The sequence below is a fragment of the Pogona vitticeps genome, chromosome 8, assembly GCF_051106095.1.
Source record: "Pogona vitticeps strain Pit_001003342236 chromosome 8, PviZW2.1, whole genome shotgun sequence".
NCBI classification, from domain to species: domain Eukaryota; kingdom Metazoa; phylum Chordata; class Lepidosauria; order Squamata; family Agamidae; genus Pogona; species Pogona vitticeps.
Window position 1 is genome coordinate 6,162,390 of NC_135790.1, and position 15,498 is coordinate 6,177,887.

At 41.4% G+C, this 15,498-nt stretch overlaps 1 long non-coding RNA gene across 1 annotated transcript; it reads left to right on the top strand.

Annotated features, from left to right (window-relative positions):
* The first annotated feature begins 293 nt into the window (after positions 1–293).
* On the top strand, positions 294–14,671 carry LOC144584177 (uncharacterized). The gene is made up of 2 exons (XR_013538273.1): positions 294–7,051; positions 7,423–14,671. It is a non-coding gene; the product is annotated as an uncharacterized LOC144584177 (long non-coding RNA).
* The last annotated feature ends 827 nt before the right edge of the window (positions 14,672–15,498 follow it).

Consider the following 15,498-nt stretch of genomic DNA (forward strand, 5'->3'; position numbering starts at 1 on the left):
GAGAATAGACATCACTTCTTCTAATAGGAATTTTTTAATGGGCTGTGTCCTCAGGATTGCAGCCCTATCACCAATCATACAGTCGAACTAAACATTACACTTAGCACTTATTTAGAAGCAGTGTTCCTCAAGTGTCGAAGGGCATCTGTTTGTCAAGCCACGTGCTTCTCTTTACATATCTCACATTCTATTTGCTTTGATTTATGATTGGGCTTTGGAAAGTAGATACAAACCTAACATGTGAGGCCAATAGCTACAAAACATTACTCTGAGAAAAATCTGTTGTGGGGGCAAAATAGGTTAGTCAAAGTGAATACTTATGTGTGCTAATCTCCAGTATGACCTTTAGACTCCTAATATAATCCATGCACATATTTTCTAAAATACTTTTTCTTCTTACCACTCAAGGTCTTCTGAAAAACTCTGAGGTATTGGATGGTCACCAAAATCAGCACCTTGATAGTCCCTTTTTTAAAAAGAGAGAGTGAGAACATAAGGACGGTGCTTATAAAAATCCCCTGAGAATAGCATCTATACAGCCATAAAAGGCCTCTATTCAAAATGAGATTTAAAACATCACTTCTAATTTCATGGTGTGTCCTTTTGGGAAAGTGTTCATTTTCACCCCAGTGGGCTTGAATAAGTGAGATTGATTCTCAATTTGGAATGGCAACATCCTTCTATCCCTGTGTGCCTGATCTACCTTTGAAAAGAAGGTAAAAGACAAGGCGTGAAAAAGAGAGAGGACTTAAGTAATTTTCAGTAGCCAGTGAAAGAAAAACCTTATTAGCAAACTTTGGAAGTATGGACTCATACCTTTCCACATGCCTTATTGATTCACAATCTTGTGGTGGTAGGGAAGAGAATTAGCAAACCAGCAGAATATTATGGCAGAAAATACTATTGACATGTCTTCTAATAACACCATCAACATTTCTCTTCTTACTAAACCAAGAGAAATATCTGTGCATTTTATTATGAGGTAACAGAGTCGCAATAAAGATACAGGTGTCAGAAAATTTTCTTTAAAACACTTCAAAGGCCTGTCTTGATTCAATGGGTTTATACACACTTACCATGCATTTGTTTGGACATTGATGCAAATCTTAATGAGCAGTTTGTTGATGCTGCCAGTATTAGGCACAGCTGAAGATTGGTGTATGTTATGAATTACTGTGCTTAAACTACAGGTTACTGAATGACAAAATGGAACCAACCAACCAAATAAATAAATAAAATCATATCCATACATAAGTTTCTTGCTTCACGGCAGAGGTCTTCTCATTGGTTAAAGTTGGAAAGAAATGGTCAGAGATTTGAAACCTGCTGACATTTCCAAAATAGAATTTGACATTTTAAAATGCTGAACACCTTCTCACTTCTTTTTCTGAATTATGATAGACATAATAATCTTGACTCATGTTGACAAACGCATGACATAAACATACCAGCATAATAAAAAAGCAAATGGAGTTTCATGTGAGTTAGTCTAGTGAGGCACATGGGGGTGAAACATAAGTCAATTTAATTTCATTTACACCCAGCTAGTCTGAGCTAGCAGTGGCTTACCAGGAAAGAGAGGTTTGGGTCATAAAAAGACCAATCTAGTGTGTGACAACTGTGGGAATAAAAGAGAATTTCATGCTTGTGTGTGTTGAAAAGGATAGAAAAATAAAACTTCCAATTTCAAAGTGCGTATAGGTTGACGCTGATGTCACCATCGGAGTACTGCCTGCAGTTCTGTTTCTGCATCTCAAAATAGATTTTAAAGAGCTAGGAAATGTAAAAAAAAGAAGTAAGCCAAAATCAGGGGAATAGAGCAACCCTTTCTATAAAAAGAAGTCACAATATTTGAGGCTTTTTGGTTTTATATGGGTGAAATGAAGAAAGCTCAAGATGCGGCACATTGAAATCTATTTATACCAATGTGTTACAAGGAAAAAATCAATTCATTTAAAATGTGGTGCTGGAGGAGGGCTTTGTGGATACCCTGGATTGCCAGAAACACAAAAAAGTGAGTCCTAGATGAAATCAAGCCTGAAATATGTCTGGAAGCAAAAATATTGAAACTGAGATTGTCCTACTTTGAGCACATCATGAGAAGGTAGGGTTCCTTGGGAAAGACAATAATGCTGGAAAAGGTGGGAAGCAGCAGGAAAAGAGGAAGACCCAGTATGAGATGAAGTGACTTCCTAAATGAACCCACAGGGTTGAGTTTCCAAGAGCTGAGCAGGGCAGCTGAGAACAGGATATTATGGAAATCACTCATTCATGGGGTTGCCATACATCAGGAGCAGCTTGACGGCATATAACAACATGTTTCAACCCCAAAATATTTGAAAGCCTTTTTCCAGATCTTCTTACTGGCCATTGTAAGTTGGTTCAGAGATTTAAAAAGGGCCAGGGAAGAAAAATGAATAAATAAATAAAGCAATTAGTCACCAGCATCACCAACCATTGCACATGGCCCTCCGTACTGATCAGTAATGGACTACAGTTTCACAGATGTTGCCATCTCTGTCATTAACATCACAGCACTCTACAGCTTTCGTGCTTGCTTCTCCCTTTCCCATCTGAGTGTGCTCAGCCACTCCCTGACGGTTCCCCCTCATTTCCCATCTTCATGCCCCTCAGTACATCTGTTAAAACATGGCAGACTAAAGGGAGGCAGTTGGGTTGTGTGAGTTCACTGTCAACTACTCAAAGACACACACACACCCCTCGTTATAGGTAAGTAACCTGTCTTCTTTGTCTCTGTGACTCACAGGTATGGTTGACTTTGTACATCAGATTCCAGCTGGTGGGATGTCGTGCCAAAACTGATGAGAGCACAGACCATCAAAACGATGTATCTGATTCTTGTGGCTGCACTTTTAATCTCCAAGAAGTCACAAAAACCAAAGGACAAGACCATGTTGCTGCTCTGCAGGTGTCTTGTCACTGCACTCCTCTGATGATGTAACGATGGCTCTTGTGGAGTAGACTGTGCTTACTGCAGCACTGGCAACATTGCCGGTTCATACAATAATGTAACGATGGATGCAACCCACTTTGTATAACACTGAAATTGTCTGACCCTTACAAGGACCTAGGTAGCAAAGAAACAGCTTCTAAGTCTTGCAAAATTCATTTGCCAGTGAAACACAGAAAGCTAGAGCATGCTTAACACCCAAGCTATTTGATTATCTCTCCAAATCAACAGAGGGAAATGAATAAAAGGTAGGCAGCACCAACGGTTGATGCTCATGGAACAACTTTCAGGAAGAAAGTTGGGTCTGTTTAAAGTGCTACCTTTTCCATATAGAATTGTAGAAATGGTAGTTCACAACATAGCACACATAATTCACTTCTTCTTCCAGCAGGTGAAATGGCCACCAAGAAAGCAGTCTTAAAGGAGAATAATCCTAAATTGGCTGTTGCCTTAAACTCAAAGGAGATACCATCAACTAAATGAGAACCAAAGAAAGGACCAAGTTGGAGGTGCTGCCTTCACTTCTGGGTATAAATTACCGAGACTCTTCAGAAATTGCCTGATTATTGGATGTGAAAATAAAGTCTGTGCTTGAGGACTGCATGACTGATGAGCCACAAGGGATGTTAAGTATACTTTCAGTGAATAATATGAAAGCCCATGTTCTCTTAGGCGTAGTAGGAATCACAAGACTATGTACACAGATGGCAGGTTATGAGGTGCCTCAGTAAATGAGTATGAACTTCTTCCACTTAAAAAATAGATACTTTGGTCTTAGGATATGGAGAAAGCGGGCAGTCTGCTATCACATGAGGTGCTGCTGGCTGTAATTTCCAGGGCAACCCTTTCTAGCTCTAAATGCTGGTAGTTAGCTGGGCCAATACAAGGCCACCTGAAACTGGGCTTAAACTTTTCCCAGCCTAAAGGTGTTGCTATCACTTAGGACTCACTGGCAGAGTGCAGGCAGGTGGTCTGCTCTGGATTTTAGTCTGAGCTGTACAGAAGCAATCCCAACATATTTTACATACAGGTTTCAGCACCATGGAGAGCTCCTGTACATTTACAGCTAAACCTGGAGTGGCGTCGCAGCCCTCTCCTTGGAGTCATCAGCCTCCCTTGTAGTCAGCTGTGCCACCGCAACTTATAACTCAAGTTTTGTTTCTTGAATAACTCACTTCCTCCTTTATCCCACTCCCATCTTCAGCTAATAGGGCCGATCACTCTGTCAGCAGATATCAGTGTTCAGCTGGTAGAAGAAAATTCTGTGAGCAGAAAGGCATTTCAAATGGCAAAAGGAGTTTGTGTCTAATCTTAACGCCCTGCAAACACCTTGTCTTTGAGACAGAAATGGACTGTTAGAGGACATTAAAGGGGTTTGGGCAAATCCTGAAGGATATAAACATAGACCATCCTGGCATCTCTTGCAGGTGAAGCAGTGACTTAGAAATCTGTGCAATCAGTATCTCTGACCACTGGGATGTCTCTCAAACATCACCCATACTTCCCAGAGGAACATGGTCAGTAAAATGTATGGACAAGGACCATCTTATATGGAGTTCCTTTCTTTATTGTGGAACCAGTTCTCTTGATAAATGTAGGGTACTGGCACGATTCTAATCACACAGGGGTTCAAGAACAAAGGGTCCAAGAATAGTCCATTGCAGCTTCCTTCACTGATATGAACTCTTCACAGTCTTTCTTTTCCAAATTAGAACAAAACTGTATATATAAAGAGATGTGTGTGTGCATCTCCCTTAAAGCTCCCAGAACAATAAATCCCTTTGCAGCCTTGTCACACCACCATGGAAAGTCATGGTGCTCATGAATCATATCTAGGAAGGAGCTTAGACCTCTGTTCATGACAGAGATGTCATTGACACTTGCAAAGAACACACGCATTACCAAGGTAACTTTCTGAAGTATGCAAAACCTGCAGAAACAGCAAAAACGAATGATTTGCATTAAAAACCAAATCAATATATCAATTAAACCTCATGATGACACCTATTGATTGGCGTATTTACTGAGCTGGTTTTTAATGGGATGCAATGAGGTTTCATTAGTCTTAAGAAACAAAGTGCAGGGAGGGATAAAATTAGTTGGGTTGGGGGGAGGAAAGGAACTACCGGATCCTGCTTAGCAAAACGTTGCCATTTCTATGTACTTTCATCCTGCATTTCTATTATTTTAAGCAAATGTCAATAGTTAGAAAAAAATATGAAACAGGGTTTTTTAATCACAGGCCTCAATGCTGTTGCTAATCCAAACCAGATCAGACCCACTGAGTCAATGGAAAATGTTGACTTACTATTCAGTAGTTTGTTCAGCTGATGTACTGTAAGTTTAGGCTATGGTGATTAAGCTTTTAAAAAAACATACATGCACATACCTTTGAGTGTCAAATTAGATTGTATACTTAACATCATTTTTTTTCCCTAGGAGTGCTACCCAACTGGTGAAAGATGACATCATAGCAAATTACCTTCATCACTTCCATATCCTGTGTTGAATATTCCTTTGTGTGTGATTAGTCATTAGAAGATTAACATGGCTTCATTCAGAACTCTGATCATGGAAACATTTTGCAAATCCCACTATGGAAGGAGAACTGGAGGAAATTGAGACTTCCCTTAACATCTACTTTGATCTTTAGAAAGGTTTAAAAGTTGATGGGAAAAGTTAATGGGAGAGAGCTCTTGGTAGGACAAACCATAATGGTTACCTGAAGGTAGTATCATTATTTTTCTATTCCCATTGTTCAAGTGAAGCGTAAAGATGCTTGTGTAGGCAGAGGGACACAGGAGAGAAGTCTCAGGATGTCAGAAGTGGAAAAGCACTATGATTTGTAGAAGTATAAACATATTTAGAAAGAAAATACTAGGGATGCTTGAAAAAAGCCAGTGTTGGGCATGCTTGGTGGTCATTGGGTGCTGATGAACTGCTGCAACTGGAATGAAAGGTGGATAGGAATGGAATAGAGTACTGTATTTTGGAGGTGACCTTGACTGACTGATTAAAAACTAGGAACACATGGCATCTCTTAGACTGTGCATCTCATCCTTAAAAAAATCCATGTATTCCGGACTTCATGCTGCAACATTTTGTTGAAAGTCCAAATAGCTATCCTTAGAAGCAACAGAAAGGAGACAGCTACAACCACCATGTCCTGTTTTTATAAATTGTTGTTGACATTCAGTTGGTCACAGTTGGATGCAGCACTAGATGGATTATCTAGGAGGATTCTTCTGATGTTCTCAGTCTTGTTTTTGAAGTTCTGAAATAAGGATTGGGAAATATCTTTATTAACCACTGAAAGAGAACCGGCCAGAAAACAATTAGTGTTGGCATATGGCTTGTGTAACTTACCGCAGCTAATTTGAGCGAATTGATGAGATGCCAGGGTGCCTCTTGGTTGCACAATCAGGCACATGACCAAGGTGAACGCTGCCACCATATCAGTTAGTTGCAACTAGCCGTGACAAGTTATACGAAACTTAGGCGAACACTAACAGGATGCTGTTCAGTAGAAGGCAGGTTTTTGAGCTCCCTTTGAATCCTTCATCAGGCTGGATGGTACAGAGCTTGGAGCCCAGGAGAAAGAAAAACATCCAACGTTCATCTGGGCTAGATACTGATGCTGCAAGATCTGCGGTTGAACTAACATTTCAGGACAGAGACTGTAAATTTAAAAAAAAAACAGCTTAAGGTGTGATGGTATCTGGAGCATTAATTTTAACTACAGAGCCAGCAGGGTCAGCATCTAGTCAGAATGATTTTTTGCTCTGTTTCCCTCTCACCAAGATGTGGAATGCCTACTTCAATGAAGAATCCTGGGAGGCTCAATCAATATCTGCCTTTTACACTGGATATTGCTCAGCCCTGATTCTCTTTTATTTCTGCTCATGAACTCCAGGGCTGAAACTCTCTCTCTCTCTCGCACTCTCTCTTCGGGTTTTCAAGGAGGCACCACAGATCTGACTTTTGCCATGAGAGAAGAATATACATTTTAGTTGCTGATAAGACATACCTGCAAAGCTACTCAGCTATTCCCAGCAAGAGGCAAATCTAGCTTTTTCAGAGGTGTGTGAGTTACAGATTTGAACATTCTTCCAAACATGTATCTTTCTTTGTAATTTTTCTTGATTTCCCAATGCCAAGAATATTTTCCCAGATGTCTCTCTCCACCAGCATGATTTCTTGGCTTCTTGTACAAATCAGCAGCAGCAGGAAGGGACCCAATGGGTCATCGAGTCCAACTTCTGTTAAGGAGTCACAGTTGGGAATCAGACTCCCAACCTCTGGCTCTACAGCCAGATTACTAGACCACTGAGTTATCCAGCCGTCTTTTTCTTTCCCATTTTGCTCTACCCCTGGTATTTTGCCTGGTCTTTTGCCCAAGAAACTGGTAGATGTTATGCAGCTCACCTTTTTTTTTTTTTTTTTTTTTGCAGGCAATCTTGTACAGAAAAGAAGCCATTTTGTGCAAGAGTTGCGTCGATTCTGCACAGTTTGTAGAAAAACAACTGCAGAACAGCCAAGAAATCTCATTGGGGAAAAAATATTTTTAAAAAATCCCGGGCAGAAGGATCTTCTGGGAGGAGAAAAAAAGAAGTGGATGTAAGCGCGCGCACACACACACACACACACACACACACACACACACACACACACACACACACACACACACACACACACACACAGATTGAGAGAGAGAGATTTTCTCCCCAAGAATGAAAGGCTGCAAGGGTTTCACTGCTGGTATGGATCACTGTCCTCCCCTTCTTCATTCTACATATAAACAAGAAAATATCCATCACAATGCACTTCATTACCAATGCATAGGTTAGGTGCAGATATTTTTCTTTATGTCTTTTTTGTTACATTAGAGGAAACAGAGGCTGGCTGTTCAAGACTGACTGTACAAATTGTCAGCTTTACCAGATCAGATTACCCCAAAATGCCATCAGGTGTGCAAACCCAACTGGCTGTTTTCCTTAACCCGAGAGGGATGAGATGGCCTGTATTACAACTCCCATCACCCCAGCGTCTAGTGATGGTTGTCAAACCCTCCCGAAAGGGCCAACAGGTGAAGGAAAAGGAATGGAAAGGCAATCTCTTCTCCAAGAAACAAGAACCTCAGAGGTGGTGAGGGGAATACATTTCTCCTCCAGATGGTGGTCCCCTCTCTCTTTCTCAGGTGCCGAGGGAAAGGAGTCTCAGAAACCCTTCCCCCAGCCTAGAGATGATCTATATATAAATCAATACTCTGGCTCCCCGTGCATTTTAAAGCCATCTCCCCCCTTCCTCCCCTCTTATTACTTTGGGAGGAATAGCAGAGCCTTGTCAAGAAAAGCCACTTTGGCTAATTGGAAGCCTGCCCTGAAAGCATCGGAGGGCCCAGCCACGTTCATCCCTAATGGGAGGGCAAAGGTTAATGCATGATTAGATGAGAAGTCCTCCATCTTGAAGACTGGGGGGTGGGTGGGTTGCATGCATTCGATGTCCCTTAACAGGGAAGAAATTGCCTCCAGGAGTGAATGGCACTCAATTAAGTACAGGACACTTCTGCTTCCAAGGCTATTGCTTTAGATCTCTCAGCATATGCCTTTGTCCTTCCTGCAGCGTCCTTGGTGGGAGCGCCTGATGGATTTACCGTTGCTGACTCAGCTTCCTGGCAGCCTCTTCTTCCATGGTTCTGCTCTATATCCTGCTCCGAGCATGCCAGGCAGCTCAAACCCAGCTGATCCCCAAAAAGAAAGTACTCAGATAATGAGTAGGCGGTTGGCAAAGGCGAGGCAAGCAAAATAAAATGTCTGATCAGCCCCCGGCCCCCGTCTATGGGAGAAAAAAATATTGAATGGTTTTGATTAATGACAACTGAACTGCATGCAGCTCTGTCTCCCCAGTGAGCGATGCAGGAAGACAAACACTCCCAGCCAGTGACATACTGATTCAGGAGAGAGCAGGAGAGAGGGTGTAATGCATCAGTTCAGCACTGGGATTGTAGAAAGAGTAGATTAACTGAGGTGCAGCTGGGGGGGAAAGGCACATTTAGAACCCTTTGCATTCCATGCTTTAAAAAAGAAAGGTCTCAGTCAATCCAAATCTTGCAGCAAGAAAAAGTGACCCTTTCAGGCCGTAGATATTTACTCATTTGTGTGAGTCCTTTGATTTTACATAATTACAACTGCATCGCTACTGCAATATAGGTGTTTCTTTTTTCTTTTTCTTTTTCTTTTTTTTGCCTATGTTAGCAAGTCATTGGGCAAGACAAAGATACCTTGTGGCTACTGTCACCTCTCACCTTTCTGTGATTTTCAAAAGACATTGTCTATGCACGTCATGGTTGATCTGAATATCTGGCTGTCTTGATTGTACATGGTTATTCCAGGAAAGCTGATGAGTGTTGAATCGTTGAGAGTGTCTCTATTAAATTATTGATATTCATCATACTTCTCCTTTTTTTTTTTTTTTTTTTTTTTTTTTTTGCTGTGGCTGCTATTTTAAATGTTTCTATCTTGCAGGGACTTCACACATTTTAAGAAGTGGCAACAGTGGCAAAAAGGAAGGGTATTCTCAATAGGTCTTCCAGGGAGAAGACCCTAATGCGGGGAAAGTGTGAAGGCAAGAGGAGAAGGGGACGACAGAGGATGAGATGGTTGGACAGTGTCATCAAAGCTACCAACATGAATTTGACCAAACTCTGGGAGGCAGTGGAAGACAGAAGGGCCTGGAGTGCTTTGGTCCATGGGGTCATGAAAAGTTGGACACGACTTAATGAGTAAACAACAACAACAATTCTCAATGCCTTAGTTACAGGAAAGTTTCTTTCAATATGAAATCAGATATTGTCAGCAAGTCATATAATTCGCCCCGTGCACCATAATTCTGAAATGGAGTGCACATCCCACATATAAGCCACACTGACCTTTAGGATCATTTATTAGCATCCTCTAGCACAGCACTGCAAAATATTTCTGAACACACATTTGTACAGAGTGTAGATAGTACTACCTATGGTTTGTTAAAATGACTCAGAAGTAAATGGATTCCCCCCCCCCAAAAAAAATGATCACGGAATCATAGAATAATTGAGTTAGAAGGGGTCTATAATTTCATTGAGTCCAACCCTCTGCTCGATGCAGGAATCCAATGATGTGAAACAATAGATGAAGGCAATTAAGGGTACCTGACAAAGATCTGGATTTATTAATTTAAAAATTAAATTGAAAGAAAAGATCAGAAATAACAGGGTTAAACCATTGAAGTAAAAGCTGGTAGTGAGAGAGAATGAGACTATAAATGAGAATTTTGGTAAGCCTCAACCAATTTAATGGAATATATATGAGAAGAGCTTTATTCAAATGGTGTTGTTCTACTTTGTACTAGTTTTGCTTCTGATTTCTGATTTTTGAAGCTAGTTGAAATCAGGTCTGATAAGCATTTGATGGAAGACCACAAAGGAATAAAGTTCTTGTCTGAGTTAGAAAACATAGCCCAGTGATAGAGCACATATTTCAAAGCTTAGGTCAAATGATCCTTGAAGGTTCTCGAAAGCCTCTTTGGTTACCAATGAAAGATGTCTTGGCAGTTTATGCCGTCCTCCAGCCCCGCTTCTGTCCTGGGTACCCTGCTCTTTATTGCTGCGCTCTATTGATTGTGCTGCAGGCAGAGAGAAGCCAGCCAGCTGGACTGATCTTCCCAGTGGGTCAAGCCACCCCCCCCCCTGACTTTTATTAGATTCAGATAAGGTGTTGTGCTGTGACCCGGCAGAGCTGGTGTGGCTGACACACCATGTCATCAACAAAACTGCATGCTCAGCACAGCCGGGGCACAGCTTATGTTGCTGAGCTGATCTGACACCTCTGGTGCTAATGGATGTTCAGAAGGGGCAGTTGGACATCTTGCTGATGCGTTTGGCATTTGTTGTATGGGGTTTAATTAAAAACTTCAGCAGAGAGAAAAAAAATGCATATAAAAAAATAACATCATGAGAAAGAGAAACGGGAGGAAATCGAGTTCCATTTTGAGATGGCCATGAACTGTTGGTTATTATTTTTTTTTGACAGAGCAAAAAAGAACCAGCAGTTCATGTTCTATACAGGTGTTCTGTACTCCCCGGCCCCACCTCTTCCAGTGGGCACCCACTCAGAGGCAGCTCCCCAGTTTTCCTGTCCCATCTCCTCCAGTCTCTGCCTCTCAGTGGGTGCAAGCCAGAGGAGGTGGGGCTGGAAGGTGCCAAACTCCCGTTCAGATGAAAAATCAACCACCGTGAACCATCGAACTGCTAGTTCATGCCCATCTCTAGTTCCATTCATTTGTTACTAGAATTTTCCAAACTTCCACAGTTTTTGTTTTAATATCCAGGATGGGAAGAACTTGAGTTTCAAACAATTTGAATGGGAGACATATGTATGCTCACAGATGTGTTTATCCAGATCCAGGCCTCTGGATTCTTAAAAATCTGGGTTTGAATCCCTAATTCAGCACTGTGGCACATCTTTTTCTTAGGGGCTTCTTATATTTAACAACTTTAGGGCAGGTAGGCTCAGAGTAGTTTCCTTCCTCCTCCTGTGAAGATCTGTAGCTACGGCCACATCATTCTCATCATATTTGGCCAGTTCAAATGGAGTAGCATTCCGTTTCAGGATTATTGATGTTGTTTTAAGAATTTACCAAAATTTGAGATGACTTCACATTTGGGCTGGAAAGAACCTAGGGCTTAGGAATTCAAATGGGAAAGAAATGAAACTGGCAGATTTCCCACAATCTAGTCAAAATCTCTCCCCTTGACTGGAATGGTTCGCATGCTACCAGCTTCAACATCATACTACCTTAAGAAAAATGAGTATTCTCTGTAAGTAGCTTGCTTTACCTCCAGTAACATGATTTCTCTGCAATTAGCTCATTTTACGCCCCATAACATGATTGCAAATTAAGTCCATGTTTAGCTTCCAAGGCCTAATTGCAAAACAAAATCTATTTAGATGCAAGATACGTCCATGAGCAAAATCAGCTACATCAAACAGGTATCTTTCACTACTTGAGGACTACAGGTTGTGAATATGTGCATATATTGTCTAGTTCGACGAACAGCCTTTGGATATTGAGGTGGGGAAAAGAGTCACAAACTATGAAGAGGTCGGGTGTGTGACTGACAGGGCTAACACCAGGTTTTGGAGTACGATCTGGGATCTTTCTGTGGTAAGGCACCTTGTAAGAAACGATCTGATGGCTCACCCTGGCATGTATTTTTATTGTGGAAAAACAAAGAAAGGGATAGCATGTGGCCGGAGGATCTCTCAGTATCTTGTATTTGGCGAGGATCCTGCTCATGTTAGGCATTGCTTGGAACTATGATGGCCACCACTGTAGAGAAATACCATTTGTTAAGGGGATGATACTTGGGGGGGAAGGAACATATAGCTGTGATGGACGCCATGGTTTGTTTTCAGAAGATTCACCTGAAGTTTTTAAAAAGGGAGTGAGAAGAAGGGTCAAGTGATGAGAAAGATCTGCTTTGTTTCGCTGTTATCAGACCCTGGAAAATTTGGTGGATATTTTTTGTATGTAAAAAAATAATCCATATGTTCATGGTCATGCTACCTGGGGATCCTGGGAATTGTAGTCTAAAAACAACTTACCCAAGCTCGGACTGTTGCTTAAGAACGGTTGAAACAATCAAGCTTGATGTGCCCAATTCTGTGCAATGGAGTTATTTCCATTGGACAAAGACCACCTTTAGACATCTGAAATGAAGCCATCCCATTCATGTTGGCAATTTCTTAGCTGCCCTCTATGGAAGAAAAGGTTAACCTACAAACTGGCCTAAATCTTACACTGAAAACTTGAAAGCTGTACCCTTTGTTGTCCGGACACTGGATATCTGAAAGGAAAGCAATTTTATCTTTAGAAAAGGCAGAGCAGAGAGAGTGACCTTGCTGGACCTATTTTTAGTGCAGAGACTGGTGCCAAATCAAGATGTAGGTCACTGTAACATATGAATCACCCTGTTCTTTGGGAAAGGAGGAAGAACAAGAGGAAGTGTCTGCAACAGTAAACCTTGTCAGCAGTCTGGCAGATCATAGTAAAGAGAAGTATGTGATCAGCCGCTCCCCATTAGAAAAGAGTAAGTGGATTTGAGGCTCAGGGAAGGATGAGGACAAAACACAAAGGCTGCATTAGACTGGAGTGGAGGATGAAAGTGCAGGAAATATAAGATATGAATCTAGTGGGCCCTAAAGTCAATGAAAGCTGTCATGACACTTTAATGGCAATTAAATGCTTTCTGTTCATTGCATGTGCATATTGAAAAACAGTGGATAAATGTAGGTCAGAATTCTCACTTGGAAGTGCTGGTAATGAGTCAGGATATTCAAACTGGGCTGATTACACATAGAGTCATATCTAGGACCATTTTGAAACTTTAATTTTGAGGACTATAGTCTAAGGAGAAGGGACGTGGTGGCGCTGCAGGTTAAACCGCAGAAGCCTCTGTGCTGTAAGGTCTGTAGATCTTCAGCTGTTAAGATCGAATCCACATGACGGAGTGAGCGCCCATCACTTGTCCCAGCTCCTGTCAACCTAGCAGTTCGAAAGCATGCAAATGCGAGTAGATAAATAGGGACCACCTCGGTGGGAAGGAAACAGCGTTCCATGTCTAAGTCACACTGGCCATGTGACCACGGAAGATTGTCTTCAGACAAATGCTGGCTCTATGGCTTGGAAACAGGGATGAGCACCGCCCCCTAGAGTCGAACACAACTGGACAAAAATTGTCAAGGGGAACCTTTACCTTTATACTCTAAGGAAGTCCCAGCCTGCATGGGGATTCTGGGGATCAGTCTTTAAAAGCAGCTTTCTGAAGCTTTGAGGGGAGGCTTATTGAAACCAAAGGGACATTAGTGGGAATAGACCCTTGAGCCTATAAACTACTAATTCGCTTTCTCCGTAGCCCTCTGCTATGTTTCAATATAATGTCTAGCTTGGTCAGAAAGAAAAGAGAAAGACAGATGTTTTTCAGGATGACACCTCGTGATAAGATCTTTGGGGTGGAGCCATTGGGGCAATCTCAAGAAAAAGAGGAACAAGCGCCTGTACCTTTCAATGGCTGTGCCATTCATTATTCTGCTCAGCTGTTAAAGGTGTAGTACATCCGCACATAGTTTTTCATATGGTCACTCTAAGGTTCATGAGAATGGAAAAGAATTAATAGGTAAGGTTCGCTACAAATTTTTCAGTTCTTCCAAAAAAAAAAAAAAAGTCTCAAATCGATAAACATAGGATATTGTGCTTCTCTACCCATGTTTCAAAATGTTTCAAAATGCCAGGAAATGGCCTGATATTGCTGCACAATGTCTTGCCTGCAGGAAAAAGCAAAGGGCAGCCTGAAAGTTGACAGCATCAATGGCAGCAGTCAAGATGATCTACAGCCCTGACAATTGATCTGTGTTTAGTTGAGATGTGGTTAACTGATGAAAAAAGGACTCAGCTTCTGGGTTTTTTCCCTTGCTTGGTTACACTTTGTGAATGGCACTGAGCCCTTGCAGTCTGGATTCTTCCCCAAGCCCCCCAAAATGGGTGGGGTCAAACATTATCTTTCAAGATAAGCAATTTTTTAAAAAAAGATGTATGAGTTATTTTAATTCTGGGTATGTTCAGGGTTGCTTGTTTCAGCATAGGAGACAATTTTCCTTTTTCAGTCTCTTTGGCTGGCATCTTCAGAGGACAGAAGTCAGAACTGTCTGTGCTCTGTTGCAGCTTGTTGGATAGTTGAGTATTTATAGCTGTGGGACCAGCTTTTGTCCTTTTCAGGAGATTGGTTGATTATGGTAATCAGTGTGTTTTTGTTGTGGGTGTATTGTTGTGATAAGGGGGAAGAGATATATGTCACTATAATTGATTGGTGTTGTTAGCTGGTCTTTTGTGTGCAGTGATCACTGGTCCTTGTGGCTGGGTAGAGTTTGTTGACCTTTTGCAGGCTGTATTTTTCAGTGCTGGGAGCCAGGCTTTGTTGAGTTTTAAACTTTCTTCTTTTTTGTTAAAGCTCTGCTGGTGTTTGTGAATTTCAATGGCTTCCCTGTGCAGTCTAACATAATGATTGCTGGTGTTGTCCAGTGCTTCAGTTATCTTTTTGGACTACCATCTCTACAATCCCACAGACAACACAAGCATTGCTGACATCACCATTACATGCCCTTAACTTTATGCAAAGGCAGCAATGCTTAGGCAATTTTTCCCTAAATTGTTATTGCTGGTTTGTTAAGTATTACATTGAATTATGTTCTTCTCTTAATTACGTTCTTGTTGCCAAGCAGGTTTGGTGGTCTTGCCTTATTAATGAGGAAGTCTAAAGCTGGAATGGAATGCGGTGCATACTTCAGCAATATTCCAAAGTGCTTTGAAGTCTCTCTCTCTTTTTGAAGCATTTAAAGCTGCATCAAAGAAAAACAGCTTATCAGAAAAACACATCAGCATTCAGAAAAGTGAGAAAAGGTTCAAACTTGGTATCTTGGTGAGACATACCT